This window comes from Lissotriton helveticus, chromosome 5_1 (genome assembly GCF_964261635.1).
Source record: "Lissotriton helveticus chromosome 5_1, aLisHel1.1, whole genome shotgun sequence".
NCBI lineage: Eukaryota > Metazoa > Chordata > Amphibia > Caudata > Salamandridae > Lissotriton > Lissotriton helveticus.
Window position 1 is genome coordinate 812,770,105 of NC_136065.1, and position 22,824 is coordinate 812,792,928.

The following is a 22,824-nucleotide window of genomic DNA, read 5'->3' on the forward strand; positions in this document are numbered from 1 at the left end:
ACAATACATAAAGCCCCGCGAAGTGGTGGTCCCCGGGGCTTTGGAGACCTTACAGCCCCCCTTCCCAGCCATCATTTTTTTGTAGCATCATTTTTTTGTAGCCTGGGGGTGTAACGGGGCCCTCGAGTGCTCCAGGAGGAGCCATGTAGTCCCCCTCCCACAATACATAAACCCCCGAGGGGTGATGGTCCCCGCGGCTTTGAGGACCTTCTACCCCTCCCCCCACCATTTTTTTCTTATTAGCCCCGGGGGCTGATGATCCCCGAGGCTATGGGGCCCCTCTGGGCCCCACATAAAATGTAATAATTTTACCCCCAGTATTTAAACCCCCAGAGACTAATTATTTTAAAAAATCCATTTTATTTTATTTATTTTATGGCACAGTCCACGCACCGTAAATGCACCTGCCATTTCTTTAACAACAACAAAAAATGTATGCCCTGGGGGTCCTTCTGGGACCCCCTAAGCTGGTGTAGAGGGTAAAATTATTTCTACCCTGCCCCCATTCTCCGTTTTGAACACATATTCCACTGACTTCCTCAGCCTCGCTTCTACCGAGGCACAAAATGGCTGCGAACAGTTCCTCATTTTGAATGTTTACAACCACTTGACAGCCCGAACGGCTGAACGGAATTACACCAAATTTAGCAGAGAGGTAGAGTTCAGTTTGCAGATTGTGCTTTTTGTTAAATGGCGTAAATCCGTTCAGTAGTTCCTGAGAAAATCACAAGTAAAATCATAGCGATATCCAGAGACGAAGTACTGCACACGTACGGAGATCCGTTCAATTACGAGCACGAGCTGCATGCTGATTGGATGTCAACTGTCTGTCAACACTCGAAACCAGGAAGTGTTGGCGGCCATCTTGTGCCTCGACAGAACCGAGTCAGAAGAAAACAGTAAAACAAAGTTGAAAAATAAGGAAAGGGGGCAGGGTAGAAACATCCTGACTCTGTAGGCCTGTTCAGGGGGTCCCGTATGGATCTTTAGGTCCAAATATTATTTTTTTAAATAAGAAATCGCAGGGTACGTGTATTGTACGCGTACACGATGGAAAAGGAAAAAACAAAAGTAGAAGTCAGTTTTAGCTGGGCCAAATCCCGGGGGCATTTTTTTATGATAATGGGGGGCTTGTAAGGTCTCTGGAGTCCCGGGGAACGACACTCCCCGGGGTTTCATTTTGAAGTTTGCCGGGGGCTTACGGCTGCCCTCCCTATAGCTACGGGGACCGCAACCTCCTTGGGGCTTTTCTTTTTAAGTTTTCAGCTGCCCCCCTCTCCCCCTCCCCCTACGCGTACAGTAAGTGTACCAAAAACCGTACAATTATGAGCACGAGCTGCATGTTGATTGGATGTTTACTGTGTGTCAACACTGCAAACCAGGAAGTATTGGCAGCCATCTTGTGCCTCGGTAGAACCGAGTGACAAGAAAACAGTAAAAGAAAGTTGAAAAATAAGAAAATGGGGCAGGGTAGAAACATCCTGACCCTCTAGGCCTGATCAGGGGGTCCTACATGAATCTTTAGGTTGCAATTTTTTATTTTTTTTAAAAATAATAAGAAATCGGGGGTATGTGTATCGTACGCGTACGCGGCAGAAAAGGAAAAAAGAAATAGAAGTCAGTTTCATTCTTAATTAGCCCCCGGGGGCCCAAGTCCGGGTTTTTTTTTTTCCTTGATGGGGGGCTTGTAAGGCCCTCGGAGCCCTGGGAACGCCACCCTACGGGGTGGTTTTATTTTGACGTATGCGGGGGGGCTCACAGCCTCACCTTACAGCCCCTGGGACCGCCACTCCCCCAAGTTTCTCCAGGGGCCTCGTACTGCCACCATCCTGTGTAGGCTCCTACCAGCTGCCCGCACAGTTTCATGGACCTGACAAGGAGTTCTACAGCGTAGCATCCGTTGCAGTGTCCTTAGCCTTTTTGTTGTTTTGTTGACTTACCAGTTTGTGTTCAAGAGTTACCATCTTATTTGTGTAGCTTTCCTTTGTGTATGTTTTGTGTATTTTCTTTTGTATCTGAGTTTGTTTATTCAGTGCTTGATCCAGTGTTCTGAACATAGCAGTACATCTGTAGACATGTAGTTTACTCCTTTCCTTTTTCTCCCTCAACCCTAAATGACAACGTAATGGGGGAGTGAAAGTAAGGCACTGCTGTCATCACTGTTTTAAGTTTACAACACAGTAGGTAGGACACGGGTTAAGAAACCCATCCTCCACCACTTTTCGACCCTGCTGATTCTTGTTGTCACTTCGTTTGCTATGTCTTAAGTATTTCATCTTTTCACTTGACTGTGGTCCTTCTACAGTGTATTCTCATCATAGTCCAAGCACATACAATCCATTATTTTATCGTTCTTGCCCATTCTGTGTGGTGCTATCGTCAACACTTATTGCACATTATAGAATTCCTTGAGTGTACCCGCTTTTAAAATGTTTCCACTGGGTATTGTACATGGAGATTTTGGGTTCCATGTTTAAATATCGACAACAAAAATATAGTTAACAAAAATATAGATGTAAAAATATCGACTACAAAAATATCGAATGCCTATACTTAAACAGGTAAGTACAACATTATCGACTCAAAAATATAGATGTAAAAAACTATAGATGTAAAAAATATCGACTTTAAAAAATAAAATGACTTAAATTAAATAATTAAATAATATTAATATTATTAACAAAATAAATTAAATTACATTTATATTTTAACTAATTATAACAAATAAACTTAATTTAATTAATGTAAACACAATAAATGTGTACATATACATATATTTTCTTAATTACATTTTATTATTATCTTTATTTAATTTATAAACTTTAATATTTTATAAAAATAAACACATATATAAAACTTTTTGAATAAAAAATATTATTCTATATTTAATTAACACATTAAAGTATTAAAAAATATTAATACATACATTTAATAACAAAATACAAACATTAGTAGTGAAAACATTTGATAGCAAAGGGGTAAAAATTACTATTCCCACTCCAAAGAGTGCAACAGTAGGGAAAGCATTGGATAGCCTAGGGGTAAAAATTACTATTCCCACTCCAGAGGGTGCAACAGTAGGGAAAGCGTTGGATAGCGTAGGGGTAAAAATTACTATTCCCACTCCAAAGGGTGCAACAGTAGGGAAAGCGCTGGATAGCGTAGGGGTAAAAATTACTATTCCCACTCCAAAAGGTGCAACAGTAGGGAAAGCGTTGGATAGCATAGGGGTAAAAATTACTATTCCCACTCCAGAGAGTGCAACAGTAGGGAAAGCGTTGGATAGCGTAGGGGTAAAAATTACTATTCCCACTCCAGACAGGGCAACAATAGGGAAAGCGCTGGATAGCGTAGGGGTAAAAATTACTATTCCCACTCCAGAGGGTGCAACAGTAGAGAAAGAGTTGGATAGAGTAGGGGTAAAAATTACTATTCCCACTCCAAAGGGTGCAACAGTAGGGAAAGCGTTGGATAGCGTAGGGGTAAAAATTACTATTCCCACTCCAGACAGGGCAACAGTAGGGAAAGCGCTGGATAGCGTAGGGGTAAAAATTACTATTCCCACTCCAGAGGGTGCAACAGTAGAGAAAGTGTTGGATAGAGTAGGGGTAAAAATTACTATTCCCACTCCAAAGGGTGCAACAGTAGGGAAAGTGTTGGATAGCGTAGGGGTAAAAATTACTATTCCCACTCCAGTGAGTGCAACAGTAGGGAAAGCGTTGGATAGCGTAGGAGTAAAAATTACTATTCCCACTCCATAGACTGTAACAGTAGGGAAAACGTTGGATAGCGTAGGGGTAAAAATTACTATTCCCACTCCAGACAGTGCAACAGTAGGAAAAGCGCTGGATAGCGTAGGGGTAAAAATTACTATTCCCACTCCAGAGAGTGCAACAGTAGGGAAAACATTGGATAGCGTAGGGGTAAAATGTACTATTCCCACTCCAGAGAGTGCAACAGTAGAGAAAGCGTTGGATAGCGTAGGGGTAAAAATTACTATTCCCACTCCAGAGAGTGCAACAGTAGGGAAAGCGTTGGATAGCGTAGGGGTGAAAATTACTATTCCTACTCCAGAGAGTGCAACAGTAGGGAAAGCGTTGGATATCGTAGGGGTGAAAATTACTATTCCCACTCCAGAGAGTGCAACAGTAGGGAAAGAGTTGGATAGCGTAGGGGTGAAAATTACTATTCCCACTCCAGAGAGTGCAACAGTAGGGAAAGCGTTGGATAGCGTAGGGGTAGAAATTACTATTCCCACTCCAGTGAGTACAATAGTAAGGAAAGCGCTGGAGCACAAAACAATAAAAAAACTAACTATCAAAACATTTTTTTATTTAATTTCCAATATAAACATAATTAATATATACCTTTAAATATATTATTATTATCAAAGATAATACAAATTGGGGTCGCGGGTGTCGGGAGAGTGGCGGTGCTACTGCGGAGGAAAAACATGGCGGCCGGCTAGGTAGCGGGTCGCGGGTGTCGGGAGAGTGGCGGTGCTACTGCAAAGTGCTGGGCGCCTGTTGCTGTTAGTTGTTTAAGGCTCTTACCTGGGTGCGGCTGAGCAGTTTCTCGGTCGGTTTCTCGGTCCGGTTGGGGGCTTGGAGCCCCCGATGAAGCTCGGCGGTGGTTACAGGATGCAGATGCTGCTTCGGCGTTTTGTTTGTCTGGTCACTGAGTGCTCCTCCCGCTAGGAGATAACGGGAAGAGGAACGGCGTTTAGAGCATTTGGCTGATCGCTCATCGTGGTTGTAGCCTGTCGAGCTCCGGGCTGCAGTGGACTCGCCTGTGGCTTGTTTTCGGCTCTTCTGTCATGTTGTTGTGCTAGTTTTTCCAGCCGCCGAACTCAGTGCGGAGGTTCCGAGGAGAGGAGGAGCCGTGAATTGCTCAGCACAGTCCGGTTCTGAAGCTGTCTTGTTTGTGGTCGCTGGCAGATAATGGCCACTGTTTGAAAAAAAAAGAGAGTAAAAAAAAACACAGAAACGTTACCCCTGCAATGATGGTCTGGAAAATTAACTGTAGCTGCTCGGTTATTTTCAGCGGAGGCGGAGGTCTGGCCTGGGCTTGCTTGGACTTGCTTGGACTTGCTTGGAGGTATCAGAGGTACTGGGGGCTCTGGGAGGAGATATGGACACAGAGAGCTCACAGTTTGATAATCGGGCATATCTCATACTGTTTTTTGTTACAGCCAATGTGATTCAGTAATTCAGTAGTTTAGTGATTCAGACTTTTTGCTCGGTGTCGCATGGCGGAGGTTGAGGGATCTACGCAGCTTTGGGAGGGGCTGGATGAAGATGAAAGTGTGCAGCGCCCCGTAATATCTACACGGACTGCTACTTGGAGAAGAGCAGCATTAGAGTTAAATGGAGGTCGTTTAGCAGTGGCCAGGTCTTCTCCGAGAGGAGTTGGTGGGCGAGGAAAAGGTGTGGAATCCCTGGAAGGACTGTCACTTAAGTTAGCCGACACTAGGAAGCTGGTAGGAAAGACGGGAGCAGCTGAGAAGGAGCTAGAGGTGGAACAGAAAGTGGGCAACGGTAACGGTAAGGATAAAGCAACAACGAGAGTGGAGCCCCCCGGTACCCCTTAAGAAGTATTAAGAAAGTAGAGTTGGGGGTTTCCTCTGATAAGCTGAAAAATTTGCAGAAGATAGTTGTCAGGGGAGAGGAGAATTGGGTGGAGCCAGTTAAAAAAAAGGAGCTGGAAAAAGAAGCTTAATCATCAGTTAGTAACGACACCTTCCCTCACTACTTTCTTTAAACCTGTCCCAAAAATTCTGGTTTTAAAAGCACAAGACACTCTAAATAATCAGCTAAAATCCCAACTAGATTCAGAAGAGGATTCTAGTTTAGTAAATAATTTAGAGAATATTGCAGCTCAAGATTGGTCACGACATACAACTCCCAATAGATTTCAAGTCTTCACTATGGCGGATGAAGGAGAGCTGGAGCAAATAGCTGGCACGGACAACTCGGATAAGTCAATACAGTCAAGTGTTGATTCAGCAGCAGATAGAATTGATATCTCTCCACAGTTAAGTGTGGGATTAACTGGCGGAGTAAGCTCACAGGGGGAGGCAGCGGGAGAGGGTGTTGATTTAATCCACACAGACTCAGAGAAGAAGCTTGTGGATCTTGAACTTGATACCTCGGACCTCACGGTAGGGGCGCTTCTTAGGAAACTGGAGAAGGATATTCATGAGGGGTTTGAGGCGTCGAATAGAAGTTTTGAAGACTCGAAGAAAAATCAAGAGAGTATTAGAGCCTCCTGCAGCCAACTTGAGACTAAGTTTGATATTCTGAGTGCCCGCACAGAAGTCCTGGAGTCAGAAGTAAAAGTGATGCGGGAGAGGGTCTTTGATAATCACAAGGAGATTGTCGCTATTAAGTCTAGAGAACTTGAGATAGAAGATAGGGTCGAAAGGCTAGAAAATATGCAGAGGAGGAATAATCTGAAAATTTTAAAATTACCCGAAGGAAAGGAGGGGACGGATATCAAGACCTATATAGTACACTTGTTAAAAACAGAGTTAGAGCTAGAAGAGTCAGAAGAATTTCTTCTTAAAGATATACAGAGGATTCACCGAGATCCCTTCCGGTTGAACCCGAACCGCTCCAAACCTAGGAAGGTTCTAGTTAATTTTTTGACCTATAACCTGAAGGAAAAGATCTTAGCATTGGCTTTAAAAAGGAAAAGTATAATAATAGATGGAATCTCTGTGGATATCAGATCAGACCTATCTCCTGCGACAGCAAATAGACAATGGGAGCTGGGGAAGCGCATGGAACCGCTTAGAGCACTAGGGGCCACAGTTCAGTTGAAGTTTCCAGTGTTTTTGAAGGTCATGTGGCAGAATAAAATGTTTACATTTCAGAGTACTGAGGAGGTGGATGATTTTTTTGAGCAGTGCCAAGGAGAATAGCGAGCTCAGCACTAATGATATACTGAAAAAGAAAATGTAGTTGGTAATGATGCACCGTCACTCAAAGACATCCAATGGGCCTACTGGCCATGGATGTTTTGGTTGGGTTTTTCCAGGGGAGGGGTTGGGTGTTGGTTGAGGGAGGGAGGGGGGTCTGGGGGGTGGGGATTAGGGTTGGGAGGTGAGGGCGGGACGGGAGAAAAACGAAAAAACATCCTCAGGAGCATTCTTGTCACCAGTCTAAGGAGAAGATGGGATAGCAGAGATGAATGGGGTTAAGCCTGTGGAGTTAAGGTTCCTTACATGGAATGTTAATGGTTTGCGAGTGAAGTCCAGGAGGCAGCTGATTTTGAAGTATCTTGAAGATTCCCCAGCACATGTGATAATCTTACAAGAGACGCACCTATCTGCAAGTGAGAGTAAGGATATCTTTTCCTCACAACGGTGGATTGCTAGTGCTTTCTACACTCCTCAAGAGATAGTGACAAAAGGTGTCGCAATATTGGTTAGAAAGGGGGTTAATATTTCTATGGAAGATAAGGTGGCGGACAAGAGTGGAAGATGGGCAATTGTGAAATTGAGGGTGGCCGGGGAACAGCTAGTAGTGGTTGGTTATTATGGGCCAAATGTAGATGATGAAACCCCTCTGGATGAGTTAGCTGCAGAACTGCTGGATTTCTCTGGTAAAATAATCATGGCAGGAGATTTTAATGTTGTGTTAGATCATAAACTAGATAAGTCAAACAACAACAGGGCAGTAGTAAATAGCAAGATGGCAGCCAGGATAAAACTTCTCACTGCTCAGCAGGGTCTTTGTGATATTTGGAGAATAAAAGCAGGGTAGAAGGTAGGATACACTTTCCATAATAAGAAATATAACCATAAGTCCCGTATAGACTATTTCTTGGTCGATGTAAGATTGAAGGATGAGGTTACGGAAGTGGAACATCTGGGGGCGCACCTTTCTGACCATTCGGCTGTGGCCTTGAAGTTAATACTAGGAGCGGAGGGTTCGACTTCAACTTTTCAGGATGGATCGGACAGTCCTCTTAGATACGGAATATGTAGGTATCTTGAGGAGTGAGATACAAGCATTTCTTGAGGTTAATGAGGGCTCGGCTAAAGCGGAATTTGTTTGGGACACCTGCAAGGCTTTTTTGAGAGGGAGGTTGGGAGCACAGGGCGCCAAGAGGAGAAGATTATACAGGAGGAAAGTTTTGGATTTGGAGATGGAAATTCGCACATGGGAGGAGATGCAGATTCAGGGGGGGGGGGATATTGGGTGAGGAGGAGGTAAAGAACAAACTGTTTGAGTTAAAGCTAGAATTACCAACTATATTGTCACAAAGAGTTAAGGAAAAATGGGAGGCTAGCCAGCTAGCGCATTTCTCCTATGGTGAAGGGTGCAGTAAATTGCTAGCTTGGAAAGCTAAAAAAGACTTGCTTCGGAATCAAATTAAAGGGGTTAAGACCTCAGCTACAGGGTCTCTGATTATTGATAGTAAAGGGATAGCAGAAGCCTTCCACACCTTTTTTGAGGATACATATAGGGAGGATTTACACCCGAGGCTAGAGGAGATAGAGGTATGGCTGCAGGAGGTGGAGCCCCTTGCGGAAGATCTGAAGGTGGTGCTAAATAACGACATTACGATAGAAGAGGTGGTCAAGGTCATTAAGGAGAGTAAAAGGGGGAAGGCATCAGGTCCAGATGGCCTCCCTTCCGAAGTCTATAAGACTTTAGTAGAAGAATTGGCTCCTGTATTGTGTAACTTATTTAATCAAATCTTTATGGGTGGAGCAGCTATACCGAGTACATGGAACGAGGCTATTATTACTTTGCTACTTAAACCTGGCAAATCCCCTAGATCGTTAGATTCGTACAGACCTATATCACTCCTCAATTGTGATTATAAGCTCTTCACAAAGATTCTTGCTGATAGGTTAAGTCTAGTGATTCCTAAGCTGATACACCAAGATCAAAAAGGCTTCATTAGGGGTCGTTATTTAAAAGAACAAACTTTTGCTCTTATTGGCAGTATAGATATGGCAGTCACAAATGATCTTCCCTTGGTGGGAATCCCTTTAGATGCCGCCAAGGCTTTTGATCGAGTTAATTTCGTTTTCTTAAAATCTCTTCTACAACACTTTAATTTGGGAAAGAGGTTTACTGACTCTATCTTTTCTCTCTATGACTCTCCGACATCCAGAGTTCTGGTTAATGGATCATTAACTCCACCCGTGCAAATTATGCGCGGTACGAGACAAGGTTGTCCTATGTCACCACTTTTGTTTAATTTATATATAGAACCCCTGGCTTGTAAAATAAGGAGCTCAAACAGGATTCTGCCTTTTGGGGTGGCACATTGGTAACAAAAAATAGGCCTTTATGCAGATGATATTGTTATTCTTTCTTCAAATTTGCATGGCTCTTTGGATGCCCTGACAGGTATTACTAAGGACTTTGGAGCTGTCTCGGGTTATAAGAGCAACCAAGAAAAAACTGAGATTATGGCTTGGAACTTGTCCACAGAGGGGCTAGTCACTAAGGCGGATATGAGATACCTGGGGGTGAGGGTTACTCATAAGATTGCGGATTTGGCGAAAACAAACTTCTTCAGAGTTAAACAAGAAGTTTCGGCCATGCTCAAAGGATGGATGAATTTACCCTTGTCATTATATGGCAGAACTAATTTAGTGAAGATGCTGATCCTGCCAAAGGTAACTTTTCTGTTTGAGGTTATTCCGCTTGGTTTCGAAAGGAGTGGTTAGTCAAACTCCAGAGCGAGATAGCTTCTTTTATTTGGGCATCAAAGGGGTCACGACTGTCATGGAAGAAAATAAGATGGAGCCTTTGTAAAGGAGGGTTGGCTGCCCCAGACCTGCAAATTTATGCACGGGCTTTTGGATTGAAAAATTGTAGGATGCTATTGGGTACCTGCTTTCAGTTACCAATTGGTGATTTATTTGGTGTGATGTTAACCACATCGATGCTATGCATTTTCCCGCTGTGTGCTGGAAGCAACAAAAACACATGTTACATGACGAGCTGGGCTCGTCATCAGCGTAGCAGGAGGCTACCTCATGACGAGCCCAGCTCGTCATGAGTGTGGAAGGGGTTAAAGAATGGTGGTTATACAGATTTTGTTTTTTGTATAAGTTTTCAGATACTAAGTTCTTTGAAAAGGTTAGGCTGAAAGTTCTATATGATTTTGCGGAGATGTGGTACAAGATCAGGAAATATTTAAAGATACCATATTTGAGTTGTATGGCTCCAATATGGGACTCACCAGGGTCTCCGCCTTGGACAAAGGATTCATTGGCAACTCCATTAAAGAGAGAGGGCTCAGTTCAGAGATGGAAGGACCTGTTTCAGGAGGGTAATTTGTTGGCATGGAGTGAATGCCAACAAAGGTGGGGGCAAGTCTTCTCAAGATATAAATACTTACAGATTCAGAGCTGGGCGAAGGGCGTCGAATCTCGAATTGGAACACAGAATGACTTCGAGGCAAAATTGGCGATGGAGGGGTCTTTTAAGAAAGAGGTGGCCTTGTGGTATTGGTCAATGTTGGAGATGGAAGATGGCCCTTTCTTACTTCCGGAGGTCCTGTGGAAGCAAAGCTTGCCAAAGATTGCAACAGAAAACCAATGGCAAGTATCTATGGCTTTACTATACAGAGAGTTAAACCTGCAAATTTAAGGAGAAACCTGGACTCCACGCAGATTGACGAAACTCAAAACAAGTGGAGTGGTGGAGTGCGCCAAATGTAAGACCCCCAACGCCGACGACCTCCATATGTTTATCTCTTGCCCGGAGATAAGGGGCTTCTGGCAAGATGTGAGTAACTGTCTATCTCAAGCTCTGAATCTACAAATAGAGGTAAGCCCCAAACTTATAATTACTGGGAGGATTGACCCAGAGGAAAACAGAATTAATGATAATGTGAAATTGATTTTTTATGCCATATTACTGGCACGTAGAGAACTTTGTAAGTTATGGGTCTCCTCCCTCTCTCCAAATGTTTTGGACTGGATAAAGTCAATGAGATATACAGCTAAATTAGATATGTTGAATCACACCAGCAAAAAAAAAAACTAGCATTCTGGGTACCTTTTCTTTTACATTTTGGGTGATTGGTATGTAGGATTTTTTTTTTTGAATTGTTCATCGAACAAAGCAAGATCAATCCTATGATTAGGCCCCACGCCTATCTCGCTAGTATTTGGGTTGACACTCAGGCTCCAGGAATGAGGACTAGATGGGCACACCGGATGGGTCAAAAGGCACCAAGGGCTCGGATAACGCGTTGGCCGGACTTTGTGGAGGTGACCCCGATATCTTTTCCTCAATATACTAGCATATGAGATCAAAAAAAAACAGCAGGTGGAATAGTTAGTAAACTGGGTGGCGAGTTGGCAAATGAGGATAAAAAAATAAAAAAAAGATAATACAAATTACACACATTATTTAAAACTATAATATCCACCACACACACCTACAATTAATTACACAATTACATATAATATTTACTAATTAATTAATGAAAATTAATATATATTTTTTAATTAATTAATTAATTAATTACCAGCTTTCACACCATATACACTTAAAAACACCACAACACACACCTAAAATAATTACACATTTACAATTAATAATTACTAATTTAAAAATTATTTATTAATTAATCAATAATAAATTAATTAATTACCACCCTTCATACCATTTACACGTATGAACTCCCCAACACACACCTAAAATTAATTAAACAATTAACATAATTAATTATTAATTGACTAATTGAAATTAATTAACAACTAATTATTACACTATTATTAATTAATTAACACATTAATTAATCAATTAGTTTCATATAATTAAATTACTTCCCACCCTATTCCCCTATAAACCCACAACCTGCTACGGAAGTAATAACACAAAATTAAACATAAAAAACATTAATAACTAATACAATTCCAAAACATATAATAAAATAACAAACAATTCTCATTTAAAACACTAAAATACATAACATTATTAATAATTCGATATTTTTGTAAACCATATTTTTGTAAACGATATTTATTACAACTATATTATTGTTACCGATATTACTTACCTGTCAGTCGATATTCTGGTCAAACTATATTTTTGTTGTCTATATTTGTTCCACTCGATATTTCTGCGGAGATATTAATGTCAGGCGATATTTCTACGTCGATATTAGTACTCTGCACTGAGATTTTGGACCACCCTTTTCATCCATTCTTGCATCTTGAGATGTAACTTCTTACCTGTGTTCTTCACCTCTTACTTTACTCTTCTAAATATTCAAGTGTTCTCGGAAAGAAAGTACTAATCCTTATCATCGAAAAAGTAACAAGTTTCTAAAATCATTTTATATGTGAGCTGTGTATGTTATCCTAATACCCAACATTCCAATGAGATGCTTTGTACCATTATGTAGTGTGCTTTAGTTGCAGTGTTGTATCTTGTTTTGGTTTGTATGTGATTACAATGAAAGGTAACATTCTTATATATGCTAAGTAAAGCACTTGACACAATGCATAGTGACACTGTATTTATTGTATTTATTTTTCGAATGTTTTCAAAATAATACACACTCAAGTACAAAATATGCTGATATTACAGTCAGGATAGAATGAAGTGTTTATGTTTTTGTAGAAGGACCTACAAAATAAGAAAAATAGTATGGAAAATCAACAAAACAAGTTGGAAGACGGTTTTGAAATTAATAACAGTGTCATAGAAGAGTTGAACATACTTTTTGTAAATAGCTACAATGAAGAGGAAGAAATCAATGCTGCAGATATCAGTTGTAATTTTGTAGACGAAATCTTGGATGCTGATTTTGCGGAAGCATTAGATGACATCGAGTATGATTATATGACTTTTGAAATTGATAAGCAGGAAAATGAAATACATGATGAAATTATTTTAAAAGTTCTATTAAATTTTGAGATGTTACAAGAGTAAATGTATTATTATAAAATAATAATGGTTTGAGACACACTTCTTGCAGACTTGGAATCATTCAGGTAGTACTGAAGTACTCATGATGCAAAGTGGGCCTTAAGGCATGGACTGCTTCAAACTCCTATAGACTATGTATGCACTCTTCCATGCACCGTCATACTTGTGTTTTATACCTTGAATACCTCGGTCTGTATCCTTACAGTTCCAGCAAACACTATCACATATCTGTTTTAAAATTGTAGTGAGCCACACTGTACAATGTATCACATTTATTTTCAGTTACCAACTCAAACACTGATATTACAGTAAAGAATTTTTTAGAATAGTTGAAATATATCCAAAAAAGTTTTATGAAAGCAGTTGAAACACTGATATTATAGTAATCCAGGTTTAAAAATAGTTTCAAGGTGTCATAAAATGTTTTATGTGAGTACTACAAACATCGATATTACAGTAATGAAGTTGTGAAAATAGTTGCAGTGTAGCTTAAGATATTGAACATGAGGAGAAAAAACACTGTAACAACATACAACAGTAAAGAAGTTGTGAAAATAGTTTCTAATATATCACAAAAAGTCATTTCACTTCACTGAGAACATGTTTCTTTTCTATTGACAGATTTTATATCTTAACAATGGCACATGTCACTTACACAGTAAGCATTTCTTTTTGGCATGTAGTGCTGTAGATTTAGATGTTTTTCATATTCTTGCCATGTCCTGTTGTGTTTGGCCGAGGTAGTAGCTATAACAAAAAGGCTTGATAAAGGGCCTTGACTTTGAATCAGAATGTGAAATTCAAGAATAATTGATAACCCCAGTTAAAAAAAGGAGCAAGTATGTGTGTGTATGTGTAGATGATGTGTTGATTGAGTGGAAGATGAATAATGTAAAAAATAAGAAAGGCTAGAAGAGTGCAAATTACCCACTGCCTTCGGCCGGGGTAGTAGCTACAGCCAAAAGGCTCGATAAAGGGTCTTGACTTTGAATCAGAATATGAAATTCAAGAATAATTGATAACCCCAGCCAAGAAAGGCAGCAAGTGTGCAAATTTCCTACTGCCTTCGGCCGGGGTAGTAGCTACAACAAAAAGGCTTGATAAATGGCCTGCACTTTGAATACGGATATGAAATAGAAGAATTGATAACCCCAGCCAAGAATGGCAGCAAGTGTGCAAATTTCTCACTGCGTTTGGCCGGGATAGTACCTAGAAGTAAAAGACTTGATAAAGGGCTATGAGTTTGAATCAGAATATGAGTATCTAAATGGGTCTTGAGTAGGCCTGGGCAGTGAACTCCGCTCAGTTACCAGAGTTTTTATAGTTTTCTGCACTCCTCAGAGGTTGCAAAGTCCAGAAAACTCTGCTCCGCATAAGGAGCAGAGTTTTTTCCCCACACGCACTCGCCAACAGAAAGCTCATGAGCGCGAACTGTCACTCAGAATTTGTACCTGAGCGGCACGAAGATCTTACGCTTATGTAACGCTACCGTTTTTTGTCACTTCTTCCAGGCCTGGTCTTGAGTGGGTGTTTGACTGTTTGAGTGAGTTCAGGAGTGGGTGCACAAGTCTACAAACAGGTCTGTGAGTGGGTGTGTGAGTGTCTGAGTGGGTCTGCAAGTGGGTGCATCACTATCTGAGTAGGTCTATGAGTGGGTGCATGAGTGTCTGAGTAGATACATGAGTGGTTGCATGAGTCTTTGAATAGATTTGTCACTATTTGGATGATTCTGGTTGCATGACGCTATCAGTGGGTTGTGTGTGGATGTATGAATGTCTGTGTGCCTGTTAGTGCATGCATTACTAGTTTGTGACTCCTTTGCACTTTTACACAGGGGGCTGTGCTGAGCACAGCAACAGTGTTGAGATTCTTGACACATGGCAAAAAGAACAGTTTACAATATTCTGAATGCCCTACAATACAGTTATAGGGTCTGGTTTCCCTACCCTCACCTCTCTGATACCTTTTTGCTATGTACAAATATTCCCCGGGACCAGCACTGGCTTCATAAAATGATGGTCCAAAGCCCAGCGGGATGCATGACTTCACCACTGCTTTAAACGGAGGCCAAGCTGAGTGCTGCAATGTGGTTGTGACCCCAACCGCATTTGGGAAAAAAAGGAACTTGCCTTTCTAAAACTTATAAAAAAACACTAACAGACCCCTACAGCGCATCCATGGGGTCAAGGTACTTCAACCCTGACCGCTTTTAGCTTTTTTTAAATCCTTTTACACAATCTCCCAGTCTGGATCCGCAACATGAACTGGCGGCTACAATATTTTCCTCCAATTGCAGTCATTGAATTACAACTGACCTACTGCTGCATGCATTTGCATAGCCCAGCGTCAGAATCATGAACCCTCCCCGCCCCTGAATATACAACTGGAACTTTCTTTAAACAACTCTAAAACTACTGAATGGATTTACAACAATTCACAAAATGGTCACTTTCTGGACCAACAGCTACCTTTCTGCCATATTTGATGTAATTCTGTTCAGCCGTTGGGGCTCTAGTTTAGTCTAAAATTCCCCACGGAAATTAACTTGGGGAAAACGCGTTTTTGGTCACCCCATTTTTCTCTGCACTGATTGGCAGATCACCCTGAAAACTCAAGAGAGCAGCTGAGGTGAGTGGCACATTAGTTTTGAAAATTTTGGGAAGATTTGTCAAACAACTCCAAATTTATTGGCAAAACCAAAAATGCTCTTCCAATGGAAACTACATCCTAACTATAACTACCTACTGGTGACCGCCAGTATATGATTATAACTACCTACTGACAACAACAGTAGATTATATATATATATTATCTACTGTTGTTCGTCAGTAGATAGTTTTAATTAGGACCTAGTTTCAAAAGGAAAAGCGTTTTTTGATTTGCTAAGAACCTTTGGCGTTGTTTGATGAATCTTCGTGAAATTCTATAAAAAAGGTCTATCCAGGTCAGCTTCTATCCTGAAAGTTTAGGGATGATTTGTCAAGCGGGGGCTGAGAAAAAAGAGGGGTCCCAAAAAGTGTTTTTCCCATGTTCATTTCCATAGGAAACTTTAGCCAAGGCTACAGCCCGTACTGCTAAACGGAATTACACCACATTTGGCAAAAAGATAGTGCATTTTAAAATGGTGTGAACCCGTTTAGTAATGGCTGAGAAATTCAAAAAATAAAAGTTTCGATATCTCTGGCTGCTGTGGGTTTGTGACCCTCCCGACCACGAGCTTCATTTTAATTGGCTGCCAACTCTCCAAACCAGGAAGTGTTGGCAGCCATCTTGTGACTCGGTAGAACCAAGTCACAAGAAAACATTAGAAAAATGATTACAGGGTAGAAACACCCTGACCCCCTAGGCCTGCTCAGGGCGTCCCACATGGACCCCTGGACCCAAAAATAGTATATATATATTTTTTAAAACATCCGAATGCGCTCTGGGTGTGTGAATATAGATGTAAAAAAATTAAGTGGGGCCTTTCCCACTTCATATAAATGATATCCCGGGTAGGTCAGGCCCCGGGGGCATTCCTATAATTATATTGAGTGTGCCCATGGCCCCCTAGTGTGAATGTGATGGGTGTGTGGCTTTTGAAGTCGTGATGGGTGCGCAACTCCAAGCATAAATAAGTTTAAAAAAATTGTAAAACTAGATTATATGTTGGGTTAAAGGGTGGCTCAAAAAAAGAGCCCTTTTTCATATTTGGAGATTTTTGTAGCTACATGTAAGTGCCGATGCAGAGCCTTAGGTTGTTGAGAAGGATTCTGTTTCCCTTATCTGTGAAGTGTACACCATCACTCCTGTAGATGCCATCCATATCGAAACGCAGCTTGTTGTTGTATATGGAGCCCATCCTATGGTCTCTGAGATAAGCAGAAACTGCTTTATTGACAGTTTTTCTAGCTTGTTCAATTTGTGGACAGAATTGATTGGACCACTTCCATTTCTGTCTTTGGTATATGTTAGAGTATACAAAGACTGTTTGGAAAAAAGCAACATCAATTCTGCAAAGGTGTCCTTCATTAGCATTTCCAGCAATAACCCAGTCAATGTGCCTAGGTCATTGCCACCACAGTGGATAATGATGTGGTCAGGGGGTTGGAGATGTGAAAAGGTTTTAACCAAAGGCATCAATTGGTGCCACTTTAATCCTTTTTGTCCATTCCGTTTAAAATTCACATTTGGTAAAGCTAAATCTTTGTCAATACCTCTGTGTTCAGCATACCTTTTGCACCAGGAAACATAGCTGTTTCGCGCAATCCACACTCTAGGCATCTTGACGGGAAGTCTGGATGCGCTGAAAAGAGGTCTGTAGCTGAAGTAGGCAACTGGTAGAGGGTGTATAAGATGCAATTTTTGAAAAAGAAGAGGAATGATTGGTTGTTTAAGAACATTGAACAGTGAAAAATAGGGTGCATGTTTCTGTCTTTAAATAGCATGTTTCTTATTGGTTAGTAAAACATGTTTGAAAGGTACAGTAACTAGAATAAGCTCATATTTTGTAAAGTCAACCACACCTGCTGTTTGTATTTGCAACATTGTGTGGTGAACATGAAAATATGCTGAAATTGTGACCTGTGAGTTCAGTTGAGTGTCCCATGAACTGTTGCTATGGAAACAGGTATTAAGCAGAATGGTGGTTATGGTTGAAAGTTAACTGTAGAATTAAAATGTGAATTTGTTATTAATATTAAAGCAATATGTTATTACAGTGAGACTTCCCAAGTTAGTGCCATCTTTAGAAGTGTTAAAATTATTTGTAATATATTTTTGAACTCTCTATGGATTCGCGGTGCCACCACTTATGGTGCATGGTGGAGGTGAGACTCCAAAACATTCCAGAAGCAGTTTGGGTTCAGTTAGAAGTCAGTTAGCAATGGTTGATATGTGTAACCAATAGAAATGAGTTTTAGAATTTAAAATAATCTGGAAAGCAATGTGATTTGTTATTTGCATGTATATGTGTGGTTTTGCTTTGCTGTGAGCAGTGGTGTATATTGATTGTGTGCATGAGAAAATCTATTCTAAGTTATTGATACTTCAGAATCCACAAATCAATTTGAAAGGTGAGTTATACATTTGTGAGGAGTATTATGTGCTGGCTTTGTTTTTAAAGGTAAAATATAAATCATGTACTTTGAAATTTGACATATATAATATTAAATGTAGAAATGTTTATAACAGTTTGTTGTAATGTATTAAAATGTTGTTTAGTATTATGTGTATTTTGGAATATGGATTGCTGATTATGGTAGCTTGTTTCAGTTTGTGGGTATGTACATTTGTAGTATACCGCATCATTTTAGGTGTTGCTTTCGAATTGGGATTGTATATTTTGAGTTAAGGTAATAGTGATTAGACTAGTTTTTATAAGTCTTTAGAGAAGTACAGTCGAAATATGCCACATCATTTTTGGTGTTTGGTTTACATTTGAAGTTTTTTCTGTGAATTTATGAGGTATACATAGTGTTGTGGTAAAGATACATCCATGCATGTTTCAGGACTATGGTGAGACTTATAGCAGAGACATGTGAATGGTTCCTGCTTTGTATTTGACTAGTGTATCATTATAAGTAGTTGTAGAATGATTAAGCAGCAGCACAAAAGTGAGGTTTGTGATATGTTTGTAGAGATATTATCACTCAAGTAGTTTGTATATACTCTTAAAATGTCCCAGACATTACCCCAGCACTCATGGAATCACTAGGCATTGCCTATGTACTCGTGTAAGCCCCCAGACATACTTCTTTAGTCAATCACTCTGCCAATACTGAAATACTTATAAATTCACCATACACTTTCTTAGCAGCACTGTAATCATCCTGTCACTACCCACATAGTCATGCAAGGACACAGACACTAACATATGCACTGCTACAGTCCTCTGTGCATTGTCCATGGAAACCTCTAACCAGCTACATACTACTGATTCACTCCTCCAATTATCCAGGTAGTGCCCATGCAGTCCAGCAATCATACTGTCACACCCTATGCACTCCTGCTATCACCCATCTAGCACCATGTACTTATCCAATCACTCCCACCCACCCAGGAACTACCCTAGTACTTTTACAATCATCCAAGCACTACCCTTGTTCTCATGCAATCACCCACACTCTACCACTGCACTCCTTCGATCAACCAGCCACTACATCTGAAATCCTTCGATCACACAGCCACTACCAAAGCACTTTTTAAGTCACCCAGGCACTACTTTTGCACCCCTGAAATCCCTCAGATTTTAACTGTGCACTCATGGAATCAACAGACATTACCTATGTATTTCTCTAATCCCCAGACATTACTTTTGCAATCATGCAATCATCAATGCATTAGCTATGCACGTGTTCAATCACCCATACACTACCTATGCACTCCTCTGATCACCCTGTTTGGATCTATGCACTCTTCCAATCACTTAGCCAGTGTCTATCCACTACCTTTACACTTCTCCAATCACTGAAGCACTACCACAGTAGTTCTCTAATCTCATGGAATTAATGCATTAGCTATTCACTGGTTCATTCACACAGATATTACCTTTGCAATCCTGAAATCACTCATGGCAAAAATTAGGCTATTGGGCTTAAAAAATGTAATAGAAAATGGTACAACATATCTGAGCTGTAAGTGTTACTATAATGTGAAAAATATATGTGGATATGTTTGTAGTTTTAAAGTTGAATGTATTTTTATATTTATACATGTGAATGTTTGTATAAAATTATTTTAATTATATTAAACAGTTTAAAAAATATATTTTTCTACAGATAGCTTGGATAAATATTAGGACAAAGGAAAAGAGAAGAAAAAAACAAGCATATCTAAAGAGAAGAGAAAAAATAAAAATAAGATCAACTACAACATGGACCGTTAAAGAAAAACTCTTCTGGTAAGAGAGCTAAACAATTTGTGAAAAAAGTTTTAAAGAGTCAAACAAATTCTGAAAATAAGGAAGAGAGAGACAAAAGGAATACAGTGAAACAAAAGCAAAACAAAAACGTACCAAAAAATTGAAAATTGGATTGTCAGAAAAAAATATGTTGAAAGAAGGAAGAAACAATTTTTAGAGATTAGAAAAAGATTGTATAAAAATAGAGTACTACAAAATGTGTTAAAAAAATCCAAAAAGTGATCAGAATTTTACAAACAAATAAAAGAGATTTTAAGTGTGATTGAAAAAGCATTTGAATTGAAAAGAAAATGGGTATCTCAGTTTTAAACAGATTGAAAACTTTAAATACAATAATGCAGTCTATGAAGGAGAAATGTAAACGAAAAAGAATTGGAAATAGAACTAACTTTGGTAAAATATTTTCTGGGGAATGGAAGCATTTTTCTAGTACGGAACCTTTTTTAATGAAGAAAGCTATTTTTAACAAAAATATATTAGTTCACGCAGTTGATACCTGTGGTCGTTGTTACGAACTTAAAAATGGTTGTCCAATTGAAAAAGAAAAGATGGTTCTTAGAAATGTGGAAGAAGTAATAGCTGAGGAAGTTCAAGGAAGACATACCCAGTCTCCAGTGTTTATATGGCATTGTAGTAGTATGTGTAGTATAAGACAGGAATCTATTGATATATTACTACATTTCTTAGGAGAATATGGACAAAAACTGTGAAACAGAAGATTAAGATATTATAAGGACTGGATCCTTGCAAAGTGAGAAAAAATGCAGGGCTGCAAGGTCATTCTCTGGCTTGTCTTTATAAGAAAGTGTGTCAAAGTCATTTTCATCATTTAAGAATGTTAGCAGTTCATCATTCTGAAATGTGGAAGTTAGTAAGAGGATTATACTATGTGAAAAGTCCTGCATTATGTCTAAATTACATTAACACAGCTCTTTTGCATGGTTCAGTGTTGGATGTAAAAAAGGTTTGTGATGATATAGAGTTACGTTTCTTTGCAGGTCAAGAGGAGTGTAGAGACAGTGAGAGTTTGATAAGTGTAGGTGTTGAAGAAGAGATGGAAGATACTACTGTTGTGAAGTTTGAAAAAGAAGAAAGTCTGAAATAGTTTCTGGTGAAAATTCCAACTATATTTGTATTTGTTGCTGACGTACTCACTGCAAAATTCATACTAGGAATGTAGATGTGTTTTTAAAAAGTGAAAAGGAAAACAATAAGAAATGAAGGGAATTTGGTGCTTATTTGATTGTGGAAGGTCGTTTTGAGTTGGCTATTTTGCAATGTATTTGTAGATATTGTTACAATAAATTAGAAGAGAACAAAATGCCAGCTAGAACCGTCCATAGTGACCTAAAATTAGTAGCTATGCCTCCAGAACTTAAAGATTTAAATACATATGAGCCGATCCTTATTAAGTCTGTGCACCGGTTTCAGGCTATAATTCGTATGGAGCTTAAAACAGGTAAGCTGCCTCCAACAGATCTACAAAGAGGTTTAAAAGGAAGAGTTGTGTATTTATAGAAAGAGAGGATATTGAACCTGTAGTCATACTTGTTAATAGTGTACCTACAAAGAGTAGGAAAATAAGGCAAGAGTTAGTAGATGTCACCAAAGTTGAAAAGACTACATTATATCTGGTGCAAAACAATATTTACTATACAACTGTAAATGTAGAAGATCAAGAAAAAGGTTTAGAAGATGAAACAGACATTTCCAGTGGACAAATATAAAAAGTGGAGTTGTCCAGAAAAGAAGAAATATACGAACATTGCATTATACACACTTCACACTCATAAGAAGTGATAGGAGACAGTATTGAATTGTTCCAGATGAAAAAAGCAAAAAGAACTCCCATGAGGGAATGGGAAAACAGTTTGGAGGTTGTTGTTTTCCACAGCTCTTCCCTGCTGGAAAAGGTGGACGATATGATGAACGATCAGTTCAGATTCTAGTTTCAGAATATACTTTACCACTATACTCAGAAGATCCAAGATTTCAACAGAGTATTCCATATTTGTTTAATCTTTTATTTGAAAGTGACCTTTCTGCACTTTCATATGCAGTGAATCACATATTAAAAAAGGGAATTCATTTTTCAGATGTTTCTGGAAAGCAATTAATCAATCAATCAATCTATCAGAGGATTTGTAAAGCGCACTACTTACCCGCGAGGGTCTCAAGGTGCTGGGGGCGCCACTGCTAGTGGTCGAAGAGCCAGGTCTTGAGTAGTCTCCTGAAGGTCTGCGGGTCTTCACTTTGTTGTAGGAAGAGAGGGAGGGTTTTCCAAGTCTTGGCGGCGTGGTTGGAGAAAGACCTGCCCCCGGAAGTGGTTATGTGAATGCGTGGGACGGCGGCCAGTGACAGGTCGGCGGAGCGGAGTTTTCTGTTGGGTACGTAGAATGAGAGTCGGTTGTTGAGGTAGGCTGGGCCGGTTTTGTGGAGTGCCTTGTGTGCATGGGTCAGGAGTTTGAAGGAGATTCTTCTGTCGACGGGGAGCCAGTGCAGGTTTCTCAGGTGGGGGGTGATGTGGTCTCGGCGCGTGACATCGGGGATCAGGTGTGCAGAGGCATTCTGGATTCTTTGAAGTCTGTTGATGAGCTTGGACAGGGCTCCGGCATAGAGGGCATTTCCTTAGTTGAGTCTGCTGCTGACAAGGGCGTGGGTGATGATTTTCCGTGTGTCTGTCGGTATCCATCTGTAGATCTTGCGGAGCATGCAGAGGGTGTAGAAGCATGTGGAGGAGACTGCGTTGACTTGGTTGGTCGTGCTGAGTTTCGAGTCAAGGATGAATCCTAGGTTGCGTGCGTGGTTGGTTGGTTGGACAAAGTTGAAGAAAGAGACGAACAATTAGAAACAAAGTTAGTTATTTGATGGCATGTCAACGAGGCACTAATGAATATTGGTATTGACGTCATGGGGAACTGAAAATTCATGTTCAGGAACTTAAGAACCCCTACAGGGTTTGTTACACTTAGCTGTGCATGGGATGATTTACTTGATTTTCTACGACAA